General features: G+C 62.9%; 16 non-coding genes across 16 annotated transcripts; all 16 read left to right on the forward strand.

Annotated features, from left to right (window-relative positions):
* The first annotated feature begins 707 nt into the window (after positions 1-707).
* Positions 708-898, forward strand: LOC148636120 (U2 spliceosomal RNA). The gene has a single exon (XR_015932544.1). It is a non-coding gene; the product is annotated as a U2 spliceosomal RNA (small nuclear RNA).
* An 841-nt stretch (positions 899-1,739) lies between these two features.
* On the forward strand, positions 1,740-1,930 carry LOC148636121 (U2 spliceosomal RNA). Its single transcript, XR_015932555.1, has one exon. It is a non-coding gene; the product is annotated as a U2 spliceosomal RNA (small nuclear RNA).
* An 841-nt stretch (positions 1,931-2,771) lies between these two features.
* On the forward strand, positions 2,772-2,962 carry LOC148636122 (U2 spliceosomal RNA). The gene has a single exon (XR_015932566.1). It is a non-coding gene; the product is annotated as a U2 spliceosomal RNA (small nuclear RNA).
* Positions 2,963-3,799: 837 nt separating this feature from the next.
* On the forward strand, positions 3,800-3,990 carry LOC148636123 (U2 spliceosomal RNA). The gene has a single exon (XR_015932577.1). It is a non-coding gene; the product is annotated as a U2 spliceosomal RNA (small nuclear RNA).
* An 841-nt stretch (positions 3,991-4,831) lies between these two features.
* Positions 4,832-5,022, forward strand: LOC148636124 (U2 spliceosomal RNA). Its single transcript, XR_015932583.1, has one exon. It is a non-coding gene; the product is annotated as a U2 spliceosomal RNA (small nuclear RNA).
* An 841-nt stretch (positions 5,023-5,863) lies between these two features.
* LOC148636125 (U2 spliceosomal RNA) lies at positions 5,864-6,054 on the forward strand. Its single transcript, XR_015932545.1, has one exon. It is a non-coding gene; the product is annotated as a U2 spliceosomal RNA (small nuclear RNA).
* Positions 6,055-6,895: 841 nt separating this feature from the next.
* On the forward strand, positions 6,896-7,086 carry LOC148636126 (U2 spliceosomal RNA). Its single transcript, XR_015932546.1, has one exon. It is a non-coding gene; the product is annotated as a U2 spliceosomal RNA (small nuclear RNA).
* An 837-nt stretch (positions 7,087-7,923) lies between these two features.
* Positions 7,924-8,114, forward strand: LOC148636127 (U2 spliceosomal RNA). Its single transcript, XR_015932547.1, has one exon. It is a non-coding gene; the product is annotated as a U2 spliceosomal RNA (small nuclear RNA).
* An 841-nt stretch (positions 8,115-8,955) lies between these two features.
* LOC148636128 (U2 spliceosomal RNA) lies at positions 8,956-9,146 on the forward strand. Its single transcript, XR_015932548.1, has one exon. It is a non-coding gene; the product is annotated as a U2 spliceosomal RNA (small nuclear RNA).
* An 841-nt stretch (positions 9,147-9,987) lies between these two features.
* On the forward strand, positions 9,988-10,178 carry LOC148636129 (U2 spliceosomal RNA). The gene has a single exon (XR_015932549.1). It is a non-coding gene; the product is annotated as a U2 spliceosomal RNA (small nuclear RNA).
* An 837-nt stretch (positions 10,179-11,015) lies between these two features.
* Positions 11,016-11,206, forward strand: LOC148636130 (U2 spliceosomal RNA). The gene has a single exon (XR_015932550.1). It is a non-coding gene; the product is annotated as a U2 spliceosomal RNA (small nuclear RNA).
* Positions 11,207-12,043: 837 nt separating this feature from the next.
* LOC148636131 (U2 spliceosomal RNA) lies at positions 12,044-12,234 on the forward strand. The gene has a single exon (XR_015932551.1). It is a non-coding gene; the product is annotated as a U2 spliceosomal RNA (small nuclear RNA).
* An 841-nt stretch (positions 12,235-13,075) lies between these two features.
* LOC148636132 (U2 spliceosomal RNA) lies at positions 13,076-13,266 on the forward strand. Its single transcript, XR_015932552.1, has one exon. It is a non-coding gene; the product is annotated as a U2 spliceosomal RNA (small nuclear RNA).
* An 837-nt stretch (positions 13,267-14,103) lies between these two features.
* LOC148636133 (U2 spliceosomal RNA) lies at positions 14,104-14,294 on the forward strand. Its single transcript, XR_015932553.1, has one exon. It is a non-coding gene; the product is annotated as a U2 spliceosomal RNA (small nuclear RNA).
* Positions 14,295-15,135: 841 nt separating this feature from the next.
* On the forward strand, positions 15,136-15,326 carry LOC148636134 (U2 spliceosomal RNA). Its single transcript, XR_015932554.1, has one exon. It is a non-coding gene; the product is annotated as a U2 spliceosomal RNA (small nuclear RNA).
* An 841-nt stretch (positions 15,327-16,167) lies between these two features.
* On the forward strand, positions 16,168-16,358 carry LOC148636135 (U2 spliceosomal RNA). The gene has a single exon (XR_015932556.1). It is a non-coding gene; the product is annotated as a U2 spliceosomal RNA (small nuclear RNA).
* Positions 16,359-16,860: the final 502 nt, after the last annotated feature.

A 16,860-nucleotide genomic window follows, 5' to 3' on the forward strand; every position in this document is an offset into this window, starting at 1 on the left:
CCCTCCTCGGTTCCCGTGCTCCCTCTGTGCGCTTTCCCGCGTCTCGACTCTCTGGGCAAGCAGGCCGGCCCCCTTTTCGGCTCCCGTGCGTTTTCCCTCCAAAAAACTTAGGTTTTTCAGCCTTTTCCCAGGGAGGCAGGCGTGGCTTGCTTGCTTGCTTGCTTGCTTGCTTGCTTGCTTGCTTGCTTGCTTGCGTGCGTGTCCGTCCCCGTCCCTGCAGGCGGGCCCCTTTCGACAGCTGGGCGTTTTCCCTCCAAAAAACTTAGTATATCCACCTTTTCTTTCTTTTTTTTCGGCAGGCAGGCAGGCAGGCGTGTGTGCGCGCGCGTCCCCGTCCCTCCCTCCCTCCCGAGAGAGAGCTGCCCCTTGCCTCTGCCCGCAGGTGCTGGCGCTCGGCTTTGGCTTGCAGCCGGTTGGGCGCAGCTGCTGCCGGTGGGAGGGGCCTAAGCTAAGGAGGCCGGGCGGCTGGCGCCCCCTGCGGCTGCGGTCGTTGTCGGGCCGTTGACAGAAGATCAAAGAGCAGGGCCCCCGCCCGGGACTGGCAGGAAGGCAGGCGGGCAGGCAAGAGAGAGGGGGAGCAGAGTCCCGCGGCAGGCCTCTGGCTGCAGGGAGGCCGGCAGCTGCGCGGGTCCCGGGCTCCAGAGGAGTCGGCCTGCGCCACTGTGCGCCAGCGGAACGCCCGCGCGTCGGTCCGCGCCTTTGTGGGCATCGCTTCTCGGCCTTTTGGCTAAGATCAAGTGTAGTATCTGTTCTTATCAGTTTAATATCTGATACGTCCCCCATCGGGGGACCACATATTAAACGGATTTTTGGAACAGGGAGCTGGATCAGGAGCTTGCTCCGTCCTCTCCACGCATCGGCCCGGTATTGCAGCGCCTCCGGGAGCGGTGCACCACCTTCTCTCAGCGGTGAAAAGACAGACGTAGGTAGCTAGCGAGCGAGCGAGCGAGCGAAGTGGACTGGAGCTCCTTCTTCTCGGGTCTCGTCCCTCGTCCCCCATCTGTGTGTCTCTGTGTTCTGTCTCTCTCTCTCGCCCTCTCGGTTCCCGTGCTCCCTCTGTGCGCTTTCCCGCGTCTCGACTCTCTGGGCAAGCAGGCCGGCCCCCTTTTCGGCTCCCGTGCGTTTTCCCTCCAAAAAACTTAGGTTTTTCAGCCTTTTCCCAGGGAGGCAGGCGTGGCTTGCTTGCTTGCTTGCTTGCTTGCTTGCTTGCTTGCTTGCTTGCTTGCGTGCGTGTCCGTCCCCGTCCCTGCAGGCGGGCCCCTTTCGACAGCTGGGCGTTTTCCCTCCAAAAAACTTAGTATATCCACCTTTTCTTTCTTTTTTTTCGGCAGGCAGGCAGGCAGGCGTGTGTGCGCGCGCGTCCCCGTCCCTCCCTCCCTCCCGAGAGAGAGCTGCCCCTTGCCTCTGCCCGCAGGTGCTGGCGCTCGGCTTTGGCTTGCAGCCGGTTGGGCGCAGCTGCTGCCGGTGGGAGGGGCCTAAGCTAAGGAGGCCGGGCGGCTGGCGCCCCCTGCGGCTGCGGTCGTTGTCGGGCCGTTGACAGAAGATCAAAGAGCAGGGCCCCCGCCCGGGACTGGCAGGAAGGCAGGCGGGCAGGCAAGAGAGAGGGGGAGCAGAGTCCCGCGGCAGGCCTCTGGCTGCAGGGAGGCCGGCAGCTGCGCGGGTCCCGGGCTCCAGAGGAGTCGGCCTGCGCCACTGTGCGCCAGCGGAACGCCCGCGCGTCGGTCCGCGCCTTTGTGGGCATCGCTTCTCGGCCTTTTGGCTAAGATCAAGTGTAGTATCTGTTCTTATCAGTTTAATATCTGATACGTCCCCCATCGGGGGACCACATATTAAACGGATTTTTGGAACAGGGAGCTGGATCAGGAGCTTGCTCCGTCCTCTCCACGCATCGGCCCGGTATTGCAGCGCCTCCGGGAGCGGTGCACCACCTTCTCTCAGCGGTGAAAAGACAGACGTAGGTAGCTAGCGAGCGAGCGAGCGAGCGAAGTGGACTGGAGCTCCTTCTTCTCGGGTCTCGTCCCTCGTCCCCCATCTGTGTGTCTCTGTGTTCTGTCTCTCTCTCTCGCCCTCTCGGTTCCCGTGCTCCCTCTGTGCGCTTTCCCGCGTCTCGACTCTCTGGGCAAGCAGGCCGGCCCCCTTTTCGGCTCCCGTGCGTTTTCCCTCCAAAAAACTTAGGTTTTTCAGCCTTTTCCCAGGGAGGCAGGCGTGGCTTGCTTGCTTGCTTGCTTGCTTGCTTGCTTGCTTGCTTGCTTGCTTGCGTGCGTGTCCGTCCCCGTCCCTGCAGGCGGGCCCCTTTCGACAGCTGGGCGTTTTCCCTCCAAAAAACTTAGTATATCCACCTTTTCTTTCTTTTTTTTCGGCAGGCAGGCAGGCAGGCGTGTGTGCGCGCGCGTCCCCGTCCCTCCCTCCCTCCCGAGAGAGAGCTGCCCCTTGCCTCTGCCCGCAGGTGCTGGCGCTCGGCTTTGGCTTGCAGCCGGTTGGGCGCAGCTGCTGCCGGTGGGAGGGGCCTAAGCTAAGGAGGCCGGGCGGCTGGCGCCCCCTGCGGCTGCGGTCGTTGTCGGGCCGTTGACAGAAGATCAAAGAGCAGGGCCCCCGCCCGGGACTGGCAGGAAGGCAGGCGGGCAGGCAAGAGAGAGGGGGAGCAGAGTCCCGCGGCAGGCCTCTGGCTGCAGGGAGGCCGGCAGCTGCGCGGGTCCCGGGCTCCAGAGGAGTCGGCCTGCGCCACTGTGCGCCAGCGGAACGCCCGCGCGTCGGTCCGCGCCTTTGTGGGCATCGCTTCTCGGCCTTTTGGCTAAGATCAAGTGTAGTATCTGTTCTTATCAGTTTAATATCTGATACGTCCCCCATCGGGGGACCACATATTAAACGGATTTTTGGAACAGGGAGCTGGATCAGGAGCTTGCTCCGTCCTCTCCACGCATCGGCCCGGTATTGCAGCGCCTCCGGGAGCGGTGCACCACCTTCTCTCAGCGGTGAAAAGACAGACGTAGGTAGCTAGCGAGCGAGCGAGCGAGCGAAGTGGACTGGAGCTCCTTCTTCTCGGGTCTCGTCCCTCGTCCCCCATCTGTGTGTCTCTGTGTTCTGTCTCTCTCTCTCGCCCTCTCGGTTCCCGTGCTCCCTCTGTGCGCTTTCCCGCGTCTCGACTCTCTGGGCAAGCAGGCCGGCCCCCTTTTCGGCTCCCGTGCGTTTTCCCTCCAAAAAACTTAGGTTTTTCAGCCTTTTCCCAGGGAGGCAGGCGTGGCTTGCTTGCTTGCTTGCTTGCTTGCTTGCTTGCTTGCTTGCTTGCGTGCGTGTCCGTCCCCGTCCCTGCAGGCGGGCCCCTTTCGACAGCTGGGCGTTTTCCCTCCAAAAAACTTAGTATATCCACCTTTTCTTTCTTTTTTTTCGGCAGGCAGGCAGGCAGGCGTGTGTGCGCGCGCGTCCCCGTCCCTCCCTCCCTCCCGAGAGAGAGCTGCCCCTTGCCTCTGCCCGCAGGTGCTGGCGCTCGGCTTTGGCTTGCAGCCGGTTGGGCGCAGCTGCTGCCGGTGGGAGGGGCCTAAGCTAAGGAGGCCGGGCGGCTGGCGCCCCCTGCGGCTGCGGTCGTTGTCGGGCCGTTGACAGAAGATCAAAGAGCAGGGCCCCCGCCCGGGACTGGCAGGAAGGCAGGCGGGCAGGCAAGAGAGAGGGGGAGCAGAGTCCCGCGGCAGGCCTCTGGCTGCAGGGAGGCCGGCAGCTGCGCGGGTCCCGGGCTCCAGAGGAGTCGGCCTGCGCCACTGTGCGCCAGCGGAACGCCCGCGCGTCGGTCCGCGCCTTTGTGGGCATCGCTTCTCGGCCTTTTGGCTAAGATCAAGTGTAGTATCTGTTCTTATCAGTTTAATATCTGATACGTCCCCCATCGGGGGACCACATATTAAACGGATTTTTGGAACAGGGAGCTGGATCAGGAGCTTGCTCCGTCCTCTCCACGCATCGGCCCGGTATTGCAGCGCCTCCGGGAGCGGTGCACCACCTTCTCTCAGCGGTGAAAAGACAGACGTAGGTAGCTAGCGAGCGAGCGAGCGAGCGAAGTGGACTGGAGCTCCTTCTTCTCGGGTCTCGTCCCTCGTCCCCCATCTGTGTGTCTCTGTGTTCTGTCTCTCTCTCTCGCCCTCTCGGTTCCCGTGCTCCCTCTGTGCGCTTTCCCGCGTCTCGACTCTCTGGGCAAGCAGGCCGGCCCCCTTTTCGGCTCCCGTGCGTTTTCCCTCCAAAAAACTTAGGTTTTTCAGCCTTTTCCCAGGGAGGCAGGCGTGGCTTGCTTGCTTGCTTGCTTGCTTGCTTGCTTGCTTGCTTGCTTGCTTGCGTGCGTGTCCGTCCCCGTCCCTGCAGGCGGGCCCCTTTCGACAGCTGGGCGTTTTCCCTCCAAAAAACTTAGTATATCCACCTTTTCTTTCTTTTTTTTCGGCAGGCAGGCAGGCAGGCGTGTGTGCGCGCGCGTCCCCGTCCCTCCCTCCCTCCCGAGAGAGAGCTGCCCCTTGCCTCTGCCCGCAGGTGCTGGCGCTCGGCTTTGGCTTGCAGCCGGTTGGGCGCAGCTGCTGCCGGTGGGAGGGGCCTAAGCTAAGGAGGCCGGGCGGCTGGCGCCCCCTGCGGCTGCGGTCGTTGTCGGGCCGTTGACAGAAGATCAAAGAGCAGGGCCCCCGCCCGGGACTGGCAGGAAGGCAGGCGGGCAGGCAAGAGAGAGGGGGAGCAGAGTCCCGCGGCAGGCCTCTGGCTGCAGGGAGGCCGGCAGCTGCGCGGGTCCCGGGCTCCAGAGGAGTCGGCCTGCGCCACTGTGCGCCAGCGGAACGCCCGCGCGTCGGTCCGCGCCTTTGTGGGCATCGCTTCTCGGCCTTTTGGCTAAGATCAAGTGTAGTATCTGTTCTTATCAGTTTAATATCTGATACGTCCCCCATCGGGGGACCACATATTAAACGGATTTTTGGAACAGGGAGCTGGATCAGGAGCTTGCTCCGTCCTCTCCACGCATCGGCCCGGTATTGCAGCGCCTCCGGGAGCGGTGCACCACCTTCTCTCAGCGGTGAAAAGACAGACGTAGGTAGCTAGCGAGCGAGCGAGCGAGCGAAGTGGACTGGAGCTCCTTCTTCTCGGGTCTCGTCCCTCGTCCCCCATCTGTGTGTCTCTGTGTTCTGTCTCTCTCTCTCGCCCTCTCGGTTCCCGTGCTCCCTCTGTGCGCTTTCCCGCGTCTCGACTCTCTGGGCAAGCAGGCCGGCCCCCTTTTCGGCTCCCGTGCGTTTTCCCTCCAAAAAACTTAGGTTTTTCAGCCTTTTCCCAGGGAGGCAGGCGTGGCTTGCTTGCTTGCTTGCTTGCTTGCTTGCTTGCTTGCTTGCTTGCTTGCGTGCGTGTCCGTCCCCGTCCCTGCAGGCGGGCCCCTTTCGACAGCTGGGCGTTTTCCCTCCAAAAAACTTAGTATATCCACCTTTTCTTTCTTTTTTTTCGGCAGGCAGGCAGGCAGGCGTGTGTGCGCGCGCGTCCCCGTCCCTCCCTCCCTCCCGAGAGAGAGCTGCCCCTTGCCTCTGCCCGCAGGTGCTGGCGCTCGGCTTTGGCTTGCAGCCGGTTGGGCGCAGCTGCTGCCGGTGGGAGGGGCCTAAGCTAAGGAGGCCGGGCGGCTGGCGCCCCCTGCGGCTGCGGTCGTTGTCGGGCCGTTGACAGAAGATCAAAGAGCAGGGCCCCCGCCCGGGACTGGCAGGAAGGCAGGCGGGCAGGCAAGAGAGAGGGGGAGCAGAGTCCCGCGGCAGGCCTCTGGCTGCAGGGAGGCCGGCAGCTGCGCGGGTCCCGGGCTCCAGAGGAGTCGGCCTGCGCCACTGTGCGCCAGCGGAACGCCCGCGCGTCGGTCCGCGCCTTTGTGGGCATCGCTTCTCGGCCTTTTGGCTAAGATCAAGTGTAGTATCTGTTCTTATCAGTTTAATATCTGATACGTCCCCCATCGGGGGACCACATATTAAACGGATTTTTGGAACAGGGAGCTGGATCAGGAGCTTGCTCCGTCCTCTCCACGCATCGGCCCGGTATTGCAGCGCCTCCGGGAGCGGTGCACCACCTTCTCTCAGCGGTGAAAAGACAGACGTAGGTAGCTAGCGAGCGAGCGAGCGAGCGAAGTGGACTGGAGCTCCTTCTTCTCGGGTCTCGTCCCTCGTCCCCCATCTGTGTGTCTCTGTGTTCTGTCTCTCTCTCTCGCCCTCTCGGTTCCCGTGCTCCCTCTGTGCGCTTTCCCGCGTCTCGACTCTCTGGGCAAGCAGGCCGGCCCCCTTTTCGGCTCCCGTGCGTTTTCCCTCCAAAAAACTTAGGTTTTTCAGCCTTTTCCCAGGGAGGCAGGCGTGGCTTGCTTGCTTGCTTGCTTGCTTGCTTGCTTGCTTGCTTGCTTGCTTGCGTGCGTGTCCGTCCCCGTCCCTGCAGGCGGGCCCCTTTCGACAGCTGGGCGTTTTCCCTCCAAAAAACTTAGTATATCCACCTTTTCTTTCTTTTTTTTCGGCAGGCAGGCAGGCAGGCGTGTGTGCGCGCGCGTCCCCGTCCCTCCCTCCCTCCCGAGAGAGAGCTGCCCCTTGCCTCTGCCCGCAGGTGCTGGCGCTCGGCTTTGGCTTGCAGCCGGTTGGGCGCAGCTGCTGCCGGTGGGAGGGGCCTAAGCTAAGGAGGCCGGGCGGCTGGCGCCCCCTGCGGCTGCGGTCGTTGTCGGGCCGTTGACAGAAGATCAAAGAGCAGGGCCCCCGCCCGGGACTGGCAGGAAGGCAGGCGGGCAGGCAAGAGAGAGGGGGAGCAGAGTCCCGCGGCAGGCCTCTGGCTGCAGGGAGGCCGGCAGCTGCGCGGGTCCCGGGCTCCAGAGGAGTCGGCCTGCGCCACTGTGCGCCAGCGGAACGCCCGCGCGTCGGTCCGCGCCTTTGTGGGCATCGCTTCTCGGCCTTTTGGCTAAGATCAAGTGTAGTATCTGTTCTTATCAGTTTAATATCTGATACGTCCCCCATCGGGGGACCACATATTAAACGGATTTTTGGAACAGGGAGCTGGATCAGGAGCTTGCTCCGTCCTCTCCACGCATCGGCCCGGTATTGCAGCGCCTCCGGGAGCGGTGCACCACCTTCTCTCAGCGGTGAAAAGACAGACGTAGGTAGCTAGCGAGCGAGCGAGCGAGCGAAGTGGACTGGAGCTCCTTCTTCTCGGGTCTCGTCCCTCGTCCCCCATCTGTGTGTCTCTGTGTTCTGTCTCTCTCTCTCGCCCTCTCGGTTCCCGTGCTCCCTCTGTGCGCTTTCCCGCGTCTCGACTCTCTGGGCAAGCAGGCCGGCCCCCTTTTCGGCTCCCGTGCGTTTTCCCTCCAAAAAACTTAGGTTTTTCAGCCTTTTCCCAGGGAGGCAGGCGTGGCTTGCTTGCTTGCTTGCTTGCTTGCTTGCTTGCTTGCTTGCTTGCGTGCGTGTCCGTCCCCGTCCCTGCAGGCGGGCCCCTTTCGACAGCTGGGCGTTTTCCCTCCAAAAAACTTAGTATATCCACCTTTTCTTTCTTTTTTTTCGGCAGGCAGGCAGGCAGGCGTGTGTGCGCGCGCGTCCCCGTCCCTCCCTCCCTCCCGAGAGAGAGCTGCCCCTTGCCTCTGCCCGCAGGTGCTGGCGCTCGGCTTTGGCTTGCAGCCGGTTGGGCGCAGCTGCTGCCGGTGGGAGGGGCCTAAGCTAAGGAGGCCGGGCGGCTGGCGCCCCCTGCGGCTGCGGTCGTTGTCGGGCCGTTGACAGAAGATCAAAGAGCAGGGCCCCCGCCCGGGACTGGCAGGAAGGCAGGCGGGCAGGCAAGAGAGAGGGGGAGCAGAGTCCCGCGGCAGGCCTCTGGCTGCAGGGAGGCCGGCAGCTGCGCGGGTCCCGGGCTCCAGAGGAGTCGGCCTGCGCCACTGTGCGCCAGCGGAACGCCCGCGCGTCGGTCCGCGCCTTTGTGGGCATCGCTTCTCGGCCTTTTGGCTAAGATCAAGTGTAGTATCTGTTCTTATCAGTTTAATATCTGATACGTCCCCCATCGGGGGACCACATATTAAACGGATTTTTGGAACAGGGAGCTGGATCAGGAGCTTGCTCCGTCCTCTCCACGCATCGGCCCGGTATTGCAGCGCCTCCGGGAGCGGTGCACCACCTTCTCTCAGCGGTGAAAAGACAGACGTAGGTAGCTAGCGAGCGAGCGAGCGAGCGAAGTGGACTGGAGCTCCTTCTTCTCGGGTCTCGTCCCTCGTCCCCCATCTGTGTGTCTCTGTGTTCTGTCTCTCTCTCTCGCCCTCTCGGTTCCCGTGCTCCCTCTGTGCGCTTTCCCGCGTCTCGACTCTCTGGGCAAGCAGGCCGGCCCCCTTTTCGGCTCCCGTGCGTTTTCCCTCCAAAAAACTTAGGTTTTTCAGCCTTTTCCCAGGGAGGCAGGCGTGGCTTGCTTGCTTGCTTGCTTGCTTGCTTGCTTGCTTGCTTGCTTGCTTGCGTGCGTGTCCGTCCCCGTCCCTGCAGGCGGGCCCCTTTCGACAGCTGGGCGTTTTCCCTCCAAAAAACTTAGTATATCCACCTTTTCTTTCTTTTTTTTCGGCAGGCAGGCAGGCAGGCGTGTGTGCGCGCGCGTCCCCGTCCCTCCCTCCCTCCCGAGAGAGAGCTGCCCCTTGCCTCTGCCCGCAGGTGCTGGCGCTCGGCTTTGGCTTGCAGCCGGTTGGGCGCAGCTGCTGCCGGTGGGAGGGGCCTAAGCTAAGGAGGCCGGGCGGCTGGCGCCCCCTGCGGCTGCGGTCGTTGTCGGGCCGTTGACAGAAGATCAAAGAGCAGGGCCCCCGCCCGGGACTGGCAGGAAGGCAGGCGGGCAGGCAAGAGAGAGGGGGAGCAGAGTCCCGCGGCAGGCCTCTGGCTGCAGGGAGGCCGGCAGCTGCGCGGGTCCCGGGCTCCAGAGGAGTCGGCCTGCGCCACTGTGCGCCAGCGGAACGCCCGCGCGTCGGTCCGCGCCTTTGTGGGCATCGCTTCTCGGCCTTTTGGCTAAGATCAAGTGTAGTATCTGTTCTTATCAGTTTAATATCTGATACGTCCCCCATCGGGGGACCACATATTAAACGGATTTTTGGAACAGGGAGCTGGATCAGGAGCTTGCTCCGTCCTCTCCACGCATCGGCCCGGTATTGCAGCGCCTCCGGGAGCGGTGCACCACCTTCTCTCAGCGGTGAAAAGACAGACGTAGGTAGCTAGCGAGCGAGCGAGCGAGCGAAGTGGACTGGAGCTCCTTCTTCTCGGGTCTCGTCCCTCGTCCCCCATCTGTGTGTCTCTGTGTTCTGTCTCTCTCTCTCGCCCTCTCGGTTCCCGTGCTCCCTCTGTGCGCTTTCCCGCGTCTCGACTCTCTGGGCAAGCAGGCCGGCCCCCTTTTCGGCTCCCGTGCGTTTTCCCTCCAAAAAACTTAGGTTTTTCAGCCTTTTCCCAGGGAGGCAGGCGTGGCTTGCTTGCTTGCTTGCTTGCTTGCTTGCTTGCTTGCTTGCTTGCTTGCGTGCGTGTCCGTCCCCGTCCCTGCAGGCGGGCCCCTTTCGACAGCTGGGCGTTTTCCCTCCAAAAAACTTAGTATATCCACCTTTTCTTTCTTTTTTTTCGGCAGGCAGGCAGGCAGGCGTGTGTGCGCGCGCGTCCCCGTCCCTCCCTCCCTCCCGAGAGAGAGCTGCCCCTTGCCTCTGCCCGCAGGTGCTGGCGCTCGGCTTTGGCTTGCAGCCGGTTGGGCGCAGCTGCTGCCGGTGGGAGGGGCCTAAGCTAAGGAGGCCGGGCGGCTGGCGCCCCCTGCGGCTGCGGTCGTTGTCGGGCCGTTGACAGAAGATCAAAGAGCAGGGCCCCCGCCCGGGACTGGCAGGAAGGCAGGCGGGCAGGCAAGAGAGAGGGGGAGCAGAGTCCCGCGGCAGGCCTCTGGCTGCAGGGAGGCCGGCAGCTGCGCGGGTCCCGGGCTCCAGAGGAGTCGGCCTGCGCCACTGTGCGCCAGCGGAACGCCCGCGCGTCGGTCCGCGCCTTTGTGGGCATCGCTTCTCGGCCTTTTGGCTAAGATCAAGTGTAGTATCTGTTCTTATCAGTTTAATATCTGATACGTCCCCCATCGGGGGACCACATATTAAACGGATTTTTGGAACAGGGAGCTGGATCAGGAGCTTGCTCCGTCCTCTCCACGCATCGGCCCGGTATTGCAGCGCCTCCGGGAGCGGTGCACCACCTTCTCTCAGCGGTGAAAAGACAGACGTAGGTAGCTAGCGAGCGAGCGAGCGAGCGAAGTGGACTGGAGCTCCTTCTTCTCGGGTCTCGTCCCTCGTCCCCCATCTGTGTGTCTCTGTGTTCTGTCTCTCTCTCTCGCCCTCTCGGTTCCCGTGCTCCCTCTGTGCGCTTTCCCGCGTCTCGACTCTCTGGGCAAGCAGGCCGGCCCCCTTTTCGGCTCCCGTGCGTTTTCCCTCCAAAAAACTTAGGTTTTTCAGCCTTTTCCCAGGGAGGCAGGCGTGGCTTGCTTGCTTGCTTGCTTGCTTGCTTGCTTGCTTGCTTGCTTGCGTGCGTGTCCGTCCCCGTCCCTGCAGGCGGGCCCCTTTCGACAGCTGGGCGTTTTCCCTCCAAAAAACTTAGTATATCCACCTTTTCTTTCTTTTTTTTCGGCAGGCAGGCAGGCAGGCGTGTGTGCGCGCGCGTCCCCGTCCCTCCCTCCCTCCCGAGAGAGAGCTGCCCCTTGCCTCTGCCCGCAGGTGCTGGCGCTCGGCTTTGGCTTGCAGCCGGTTGGGCGCAGCTGCTGCCGGTGGGAGGGGCCTAAGCTAAGGAGGCCGGGCGGCTGGCGCCCCCTGCGGCTGCGGTCGTTGTCGGGCCGTTGACAGAAGATCAAAGAGCAGGGCCCCCGCCCGGGACTGGCAGGAAGGCAGGCGGGCAGGCAAGAGAGAGGGGGAGCAGAGTCCCGCGGCAGGCCTCTGGCTGCAGGGAGGCCGGCAGCTGCGCGGGTCCCGGGCTCCAGAGGAGTCGGCCTGCGCCACTGTGCGCCAGCGGAACGCCCGCGCGTCGGTCCGCGCCTTTGTGGGCATCGCTTCTCGGCCTTTTGGCTAAGATCAAGTGTAGTATCTGTTCTTATCAGTTTAATATCTGATACGTCCCCCATCGGGGGACCACATATTAAACGGATTTTTGGAACAGGGAGCTGGATCAGGAGCTTGCTCCGTCCTCTCCACGCATCGGCCCGGTATTGCAGCGCCTCCGGGAGCGGTGCACCACCTTCTCTCAGCGGTGAAAAGACAGACGTAGGTAGCTAGCGAGCGAGCGAGCGAGCGAAGTGGACTGGAGCTCCTTCTTCTCGGGTCTCGTCCCTCGTCCCCCATCTGTGTGTCTCTGTGTTCTGTCTCTCTCTCTCGCCCTCTCGGTTCCCGTGCTCCCTCTGTGCGCTTTCCCGCGTCTCGACTCTCTGGGCAAGCAGGCCGGCCCCCTTTTCGGCTCCCGTGCGTTTTCCCTCCAAAAAACTTAGGTTTTTCAGCCTTTTCCCAGGGAGGCAGGCGTGGCTTGCTTGCTTGCTTGCTTGCTTGCTTGCTTGCTTGCTTGCTTGCGTGCGTGTCCGTCCCCGTCCCTGCAGGCGGGCCCCTTTCGACAGCTGGGCGTTTTCCCTCCAAAAAACTTAGTATATCCACCTTTTCTTTCTTTTTTTTCGGCAGGCAGGCAGGCAGGCGTGTGTGCGCGCGCGTCCCCGTCCCTCCCTCCCTCCCGAGAGAGAGCTGCCCCTTGCCTCTGCCCGCAGGTGCTGGCGCTCGGCTTTGGCTTGCAGCCGGTTGGGCGCAGCTGCTGCCGGTGGGAGGGGCCTAAGCTAAGGAGGCCGGGCGGCTGGCGCCCCCTGCGGCTGCGGTCGTTGTCGGGCCGTTGACAGAAGATCAAAGAGCAGGGCCCCCGCCCGGGACTGGCAGGAAGGCAGGCGGGCAGGCAAGAGAGAGGGGGAGCAGAGTCCCGCGGCAGGCCTCTGGCTGCAGGGAGGCCGGCAGCTGCGCGGGTCCCGGGCTCCAGAGGAGTCGGCCTGCGCCACTGTGCGCCAGCGGAACGCCCGCGCGTCGGTCCGCGCCTTTGTGGGCATCGCTTCTCGGCCTTTTGGCTAAGATCAAGTGTAGTATCTGTTCTTATCAGTTTAATATCTGATACGTCCCCCATCGGGGGACCACATATTAAACGGATTTTTGGAACAGGGAGCTGGATCAGGAGCTTGCTCCGTCCTCTCCACGCATCGGCCCGGTATTGCAGCGCCTCCGGGAGCGGTGCACCACCTTCTCTCAGCGGTGAAAAGACAGACGTAGGTAGCTAGCGAGCGAGCGAGCGAGCGAAGTGGACTGGAGCTCCTTCTTCTCGGGTCTCGTCCCTCGTCCCCCATCTGTGTGTCTCTGTGTTCTGTCTCTCTCTCTCGCCCTCTCGGTTCCCGTGCTCCCTCTGTGCGCTTTCCCGCGTCTCGACTCTCTGGGCAAGCAGGCCGGCCCCCTTTTCGGCTCCCGTGCGTTTTCCCTCCAAAAAACTTAGGTTTTTCAGCCTTTTCCCAGGGAGGCAGGCGTGGCTTGCTTGCTTGCTTGCTTGCTTGCTTGCTTGCTTGCTTGCTTGCTTGCGTGCGTGTCCGTCCCCGTCCCTGCAGGCGGGCCCCTTTCGACAGCTGGGCGTTTTCCCTCCAAAAAACTTAGTATATCCACCTTTTCTTTCTTTTTTTTCGGCAGGCAGGCAGGCAGGCGTGTGTGCGCGCGCGTCCCCGTCCCTCCCTCCCTCCCGAGAGAGAGCTGCCCCTTGCCTCTGCCCGCAGGTGCTGGCGCTCGGCTTTGGCTTGCAGCCGGTTGGGCGCAGCTGCTGCCGGTGGGAGGGGCCTAAGCTAAGGAGGCCGGGCGGCTGGCGCCCCCTGCGGCTGCGGTCGTTGTCGGGCCGTTGACAGAAGATCAAAGAGCAGGGCCCCCGCCCGGGACTGGCAGGAAGGCAGGCGGGCAGGCAAGAGAGAGGGGGAGCAGAGTCCCGCGGCAGGCCTCTGGCTGCAGGGAGGCCGGCAGCTGCGCGGGTCCCGGGCTCCAGAGGAGTCGGCCTGCGCCACTGTGCGCCAGCGGAACGCCCGCGCGTCGGTCCGCGCCTTTGTGGGCATCGCTTCTCGGCCTTTTGGCTAAGATCAAGTGTAGTATCTGTTCTTATCAGTTTAATATCTGATACGTCCCCCATCGGGGGACCACATATTAAACGGATTTTTGGAACAGGGAGCTGGATCAGGAGCTTGCTCCGTCCTCTCCACGCATCGGCCCGGTATTGCAGCGCCTCCGGGAGCGGTGCACCACCTTCTCTCAGCGGTGAAAAGACAGACGTAGGTAGCTAGCGAGCGAGCGAGCGAGCGAAGTGGACTGGAGCTCCTTCTTCTCGGGTCTCGTCCCTCGTCCCCCATCTGTGTGTCTCTGTGTTCTGTCTCTCTCTCTCGCCCTCTCGGTTCCCGTGCTCCCTCTGTGCGCTTTCCCGCGTCTCGACTCTCTGGGCAAGCAGGCCGGCCCCCTTTTCGGCTCCCGTGCGTTTTCCCTCCAAAAAACTTAGGTTTTTCAGCCTTTTCCCAGGGAGGCAGGCGTGGCTTGCTTGCTTGCTTGCTTGCTTGCTTGCTTGCTTGCTTGCTTGCGTGCGTGTCCGTCCCCGTCCCTGCAGGCGGGCCCCTTTCGACAGCTGGGCGTTTTCCCTCCAAAAAACTTAGTATATCCACCTTTTCTTTCTTTTTTTTCGGCAGGCAGGCAGGCAGGCGTGTGTGCGCGCGCGTCCCCGTCCCTCCCTCCCTCCCGAGAGAGAGCTGCCCCTTGCCTCTGCCCGCAGGTGCTGGCGCTCGGCTTTGGCTTGCAGCCGGTTGGGCGCAGCTGCTGCCGGTGGGAGGGGCCTAAGCTAAGGAGGCCGGGCGGCTGGCGCCCCCTGCGGCTGCGGTCGTTGTCGGGCCGTTGACAGAAGATCAAAGAGCAGGGCCCCCGCCCGGGACTGGCAGGAAGGCAGGCGGGCAGGCAAGAGAGAGGGGGAGCAGAGTCCCGCGGCAGGCCTCTGGCTGCAGGGAGGCCGGCAGCTGCGCGGGTCCCGGGCTCCAGAGGAGTCGGCCTGCGCCACTGTGCGCCAGCGGAACGCCCGCGCGTCGGTCCGCGCCTTTGTGGGCATCGCTTCTCGGCCTTTTGGCTAAGATCAAGTGTAGTATCTGTTCTTATCAGTTTAATATCTGATACGTCCCCCATCGGGGGACCACATATTAAACGGATTTTTGGAACAGGGAGCTGGATCAGGAGCTTGCTCCGTCCTCTCCACGCATCGGCCCGGTATTGCAGCGCCTCCGGGAGCGGTGCACCACCTTCTCTCAGCGGTGAAAAGACAGACGTAGGTAGCTAGCGAGCGAGCGAGCGAGCGAAGTGGACTGGAGCTCCTTCTTCTCGGGTCTCGTCCCTCGTCCCCCATCTGTGTGTCTCTGTGTTCTGTCTCTCTCTCTCGCCCTCTCGGTTCCCGTGCTCCCTCTGTGCGCTTTCCCGCGTCTCGACTCTCTGGGCAAGCAGGCCGGCCCCCTTTTCGGCTCCCGTGCGTTTTCCCTCCAAAAAACTTAGGTTTTTCAGCCTTTTCCCAGGGAGGCAGGCGTGGCTTGCTTGCTTGCTTGCTTGCTTGCTTGCTTGCTTGCTTGCTTGCTTGCGTGCGTGTCCGTCCCCGTCCCTGCAGGCGGGCCCCTTTCGACAGCTGGGCGTTTTCCCTCCAAAAAACTTAGTATATCCACCTTTTCTTTCTTTTTTTTCGGCAGGCAGGCAGGCAGGCGTGTGTGCGCGCGCGTCCCCGTCCCTCCCTCCCTCCCGAGAGAGAGCTGCCCCTTGCCTCTGCCCGCAGGTGCTGGCGCTCGGCTTTGGCTTGCAGCCGGTTGGGCGCAGCTGCTGCCGGTGGGAGGGGCCTAAGCTAAGGAGGCCGGGCGGCTGGCGCCCCCTGCGGCTGCGGTCGTTGTCGGGCCGTTGACAGAAGATCAAAGAGCAGGGCCCCCGCCCGGGACTGGCAGGAAGGCAGGCGGGCAGGCAAGAGAGAGGGGGAGCAGAGTCCCGCGGCAGGCCTCTGGCTGCAGGGAGGCCGGCAGCTGCGCGGGTCCCGGGCTCCAGAGGAGTCGGCCTGCGCCACTGTGCGCCAGCGGAACGCCCGCGCGTCGGTCCGCGCCTTTGTGGGCATCGCTTCTCGGCCTTTTGGCTAAGATCAAGTGTAGTATCTGTTCTTATCAGTTTAATATCTGATACGTCCCCCATCGGGGGACCACATATTAAACGGATTTTTGGAACAGGGAGCTGGATCAGGAGCTTGCTCCGTCCTCTCCACGCATCGGCCCGGTATTGCAGCGCCTCCGGGAGCGGTGCACCACCTTCTCTCAGCGGTGAAAAGACAGACGTAGGTAGCTAGCGAGCGAGCGAGCGAGCGAAGTGGACTGGAGCTCCTTCTTCTCGGGTCTCGTCCCTCGTCCCCCATCTGTGTGTCTCTGTGTTCTGTCTCTCTCTCTCGCCCTCTCGGTTCCCGTGCTCCCTCTGTGCGCTTTCCCGCGTCTCGACTCTCTGGGCAAGCAGGCCGGCCCCCTTTTCGGCTCCCGTGCGTTTTCCCTCCAAAAAACTTAGGTTTTTCAGCCTTTTCCCAGGGAGGCAGGCGTGGCTTGCTTGCTTGCTTGCTTGCTTGCTTGCTTGCTTGCTTGCTTGCTTGCGTGCGTGTCCGTCCCCGTCCCTGCAGGCGGGCCCCTTTCGACAGCTGGGCGTTTTCCCTCCAAAAAACTTAGTATATCCACCTTTTCTTTCTTTTTTTTCGGCAGGCAGGCAGGCAGGCGTGTGTGCGCGCGCGTCCCCGTCCCTCCCTCCCTCCCGAGAGAGAGCTGCCCCTTGCCTCTGCCCGCAGGTGCTGGCGCTCGGCTTTGGCTTGCAGCCGGTTGGGCGCAGCTGCTGCCGGTGGGAGGGGCCTAAGCTAAGGAGGCCGGGCGGCTGGCGCCCCCTGCGGCTGCGGTCGTTGTCGGGCCGTTGACAGAAGATCAAAGAGCAGGGCCCCCGCCCGGGACTGGCAGGAAGGCAGGCGGGCAGGCAAGAGAGAGGGGGAGCAGAGTCCCGCGGCAGGCCTCTGGCTGCAGGGAGGCCGGCAGCTGCGCGGGTCCCGGGCTCCAGAGGAGTCGGCCTGCGCCACTGTGCGCCAGCGGAACGCCCGCGCGTCGGTCCGCGCCTTTGTGGGCATCGCTTCTCGGCCTTTTGGCTAAGATCAAGTGTAGTATCTGTTCTTATCAGTTTAATATCTGATACGTCCCCCATCGGGGGACCACATATTAAACGGATTTTTGGAACAGGGAGCTGGATCAGGAGCTTGCTCCGTCCTCTCCACGCATCGGCCCGGTATTGCAGCGCCTCCGGGAGCGGTGCACCACCTTCTCTCAGCGGTGAAAAGACAGACGTAGGTAGCTAGCGAGCGAGCGAGCGAGCGAAGTGGACTGGAGCTCCTTCTTCTCGGGTCTCGTCCCTCGTCCCCCATCTGTGTGTCTCTGTGTTCTGTCTCTCTCTCTCGCCCTCTCGGTTCCCGTGCTCCCTCTGTGCGCTTTCCCGCGTCTCGACTCTCTGGGCAAGCAGGCCGGCCCCCTTTTCGGCTCCCGTGCGTTTTCCCTCCAAAAAACTTAGGTTTTTCAGCCTTTTCCCAGGGAGGCAGGCGTGGCTTGCTTGCTTGCTTGCTTGCTTGCTTGCTTGCTTGCTTGCTTGCTTGCGTGCGTGTCCGTCCCCGTCCCTGCAGGCGGGCCCCTTTCGACAGCTGGGCGTTTTCCCTCCAAAAAACTTAGTATATCCACCTTTTCTTTCTTTTTTTTCGGCAGGCAGGCAGGCAGGCGTGTGTGCGCGCGCGTCCCCGTCCCTCCCTCCCTCCCGAGAGAGAGCTGCCCCTT

The sequence above is a fragment of the Lepisosteus platostomus genome, unplaced genomic scaffold, assembly GCF_059453375.1.
Source record: "Lepisosteus platostomus isolate fLepPlt1 unplaced genomic scaffold, fLepPlt1.hap1 Scaffold_197_H1, whole genome shotgun sequence".
Taxonomy (NCBI): domain Eukaryota; kingdom Metazoa; phylum Chordata; class Actinopteri; order Semionotiformes; family Lepisosteidae; genus Lepisosteus; species Lepisosteus platostomus.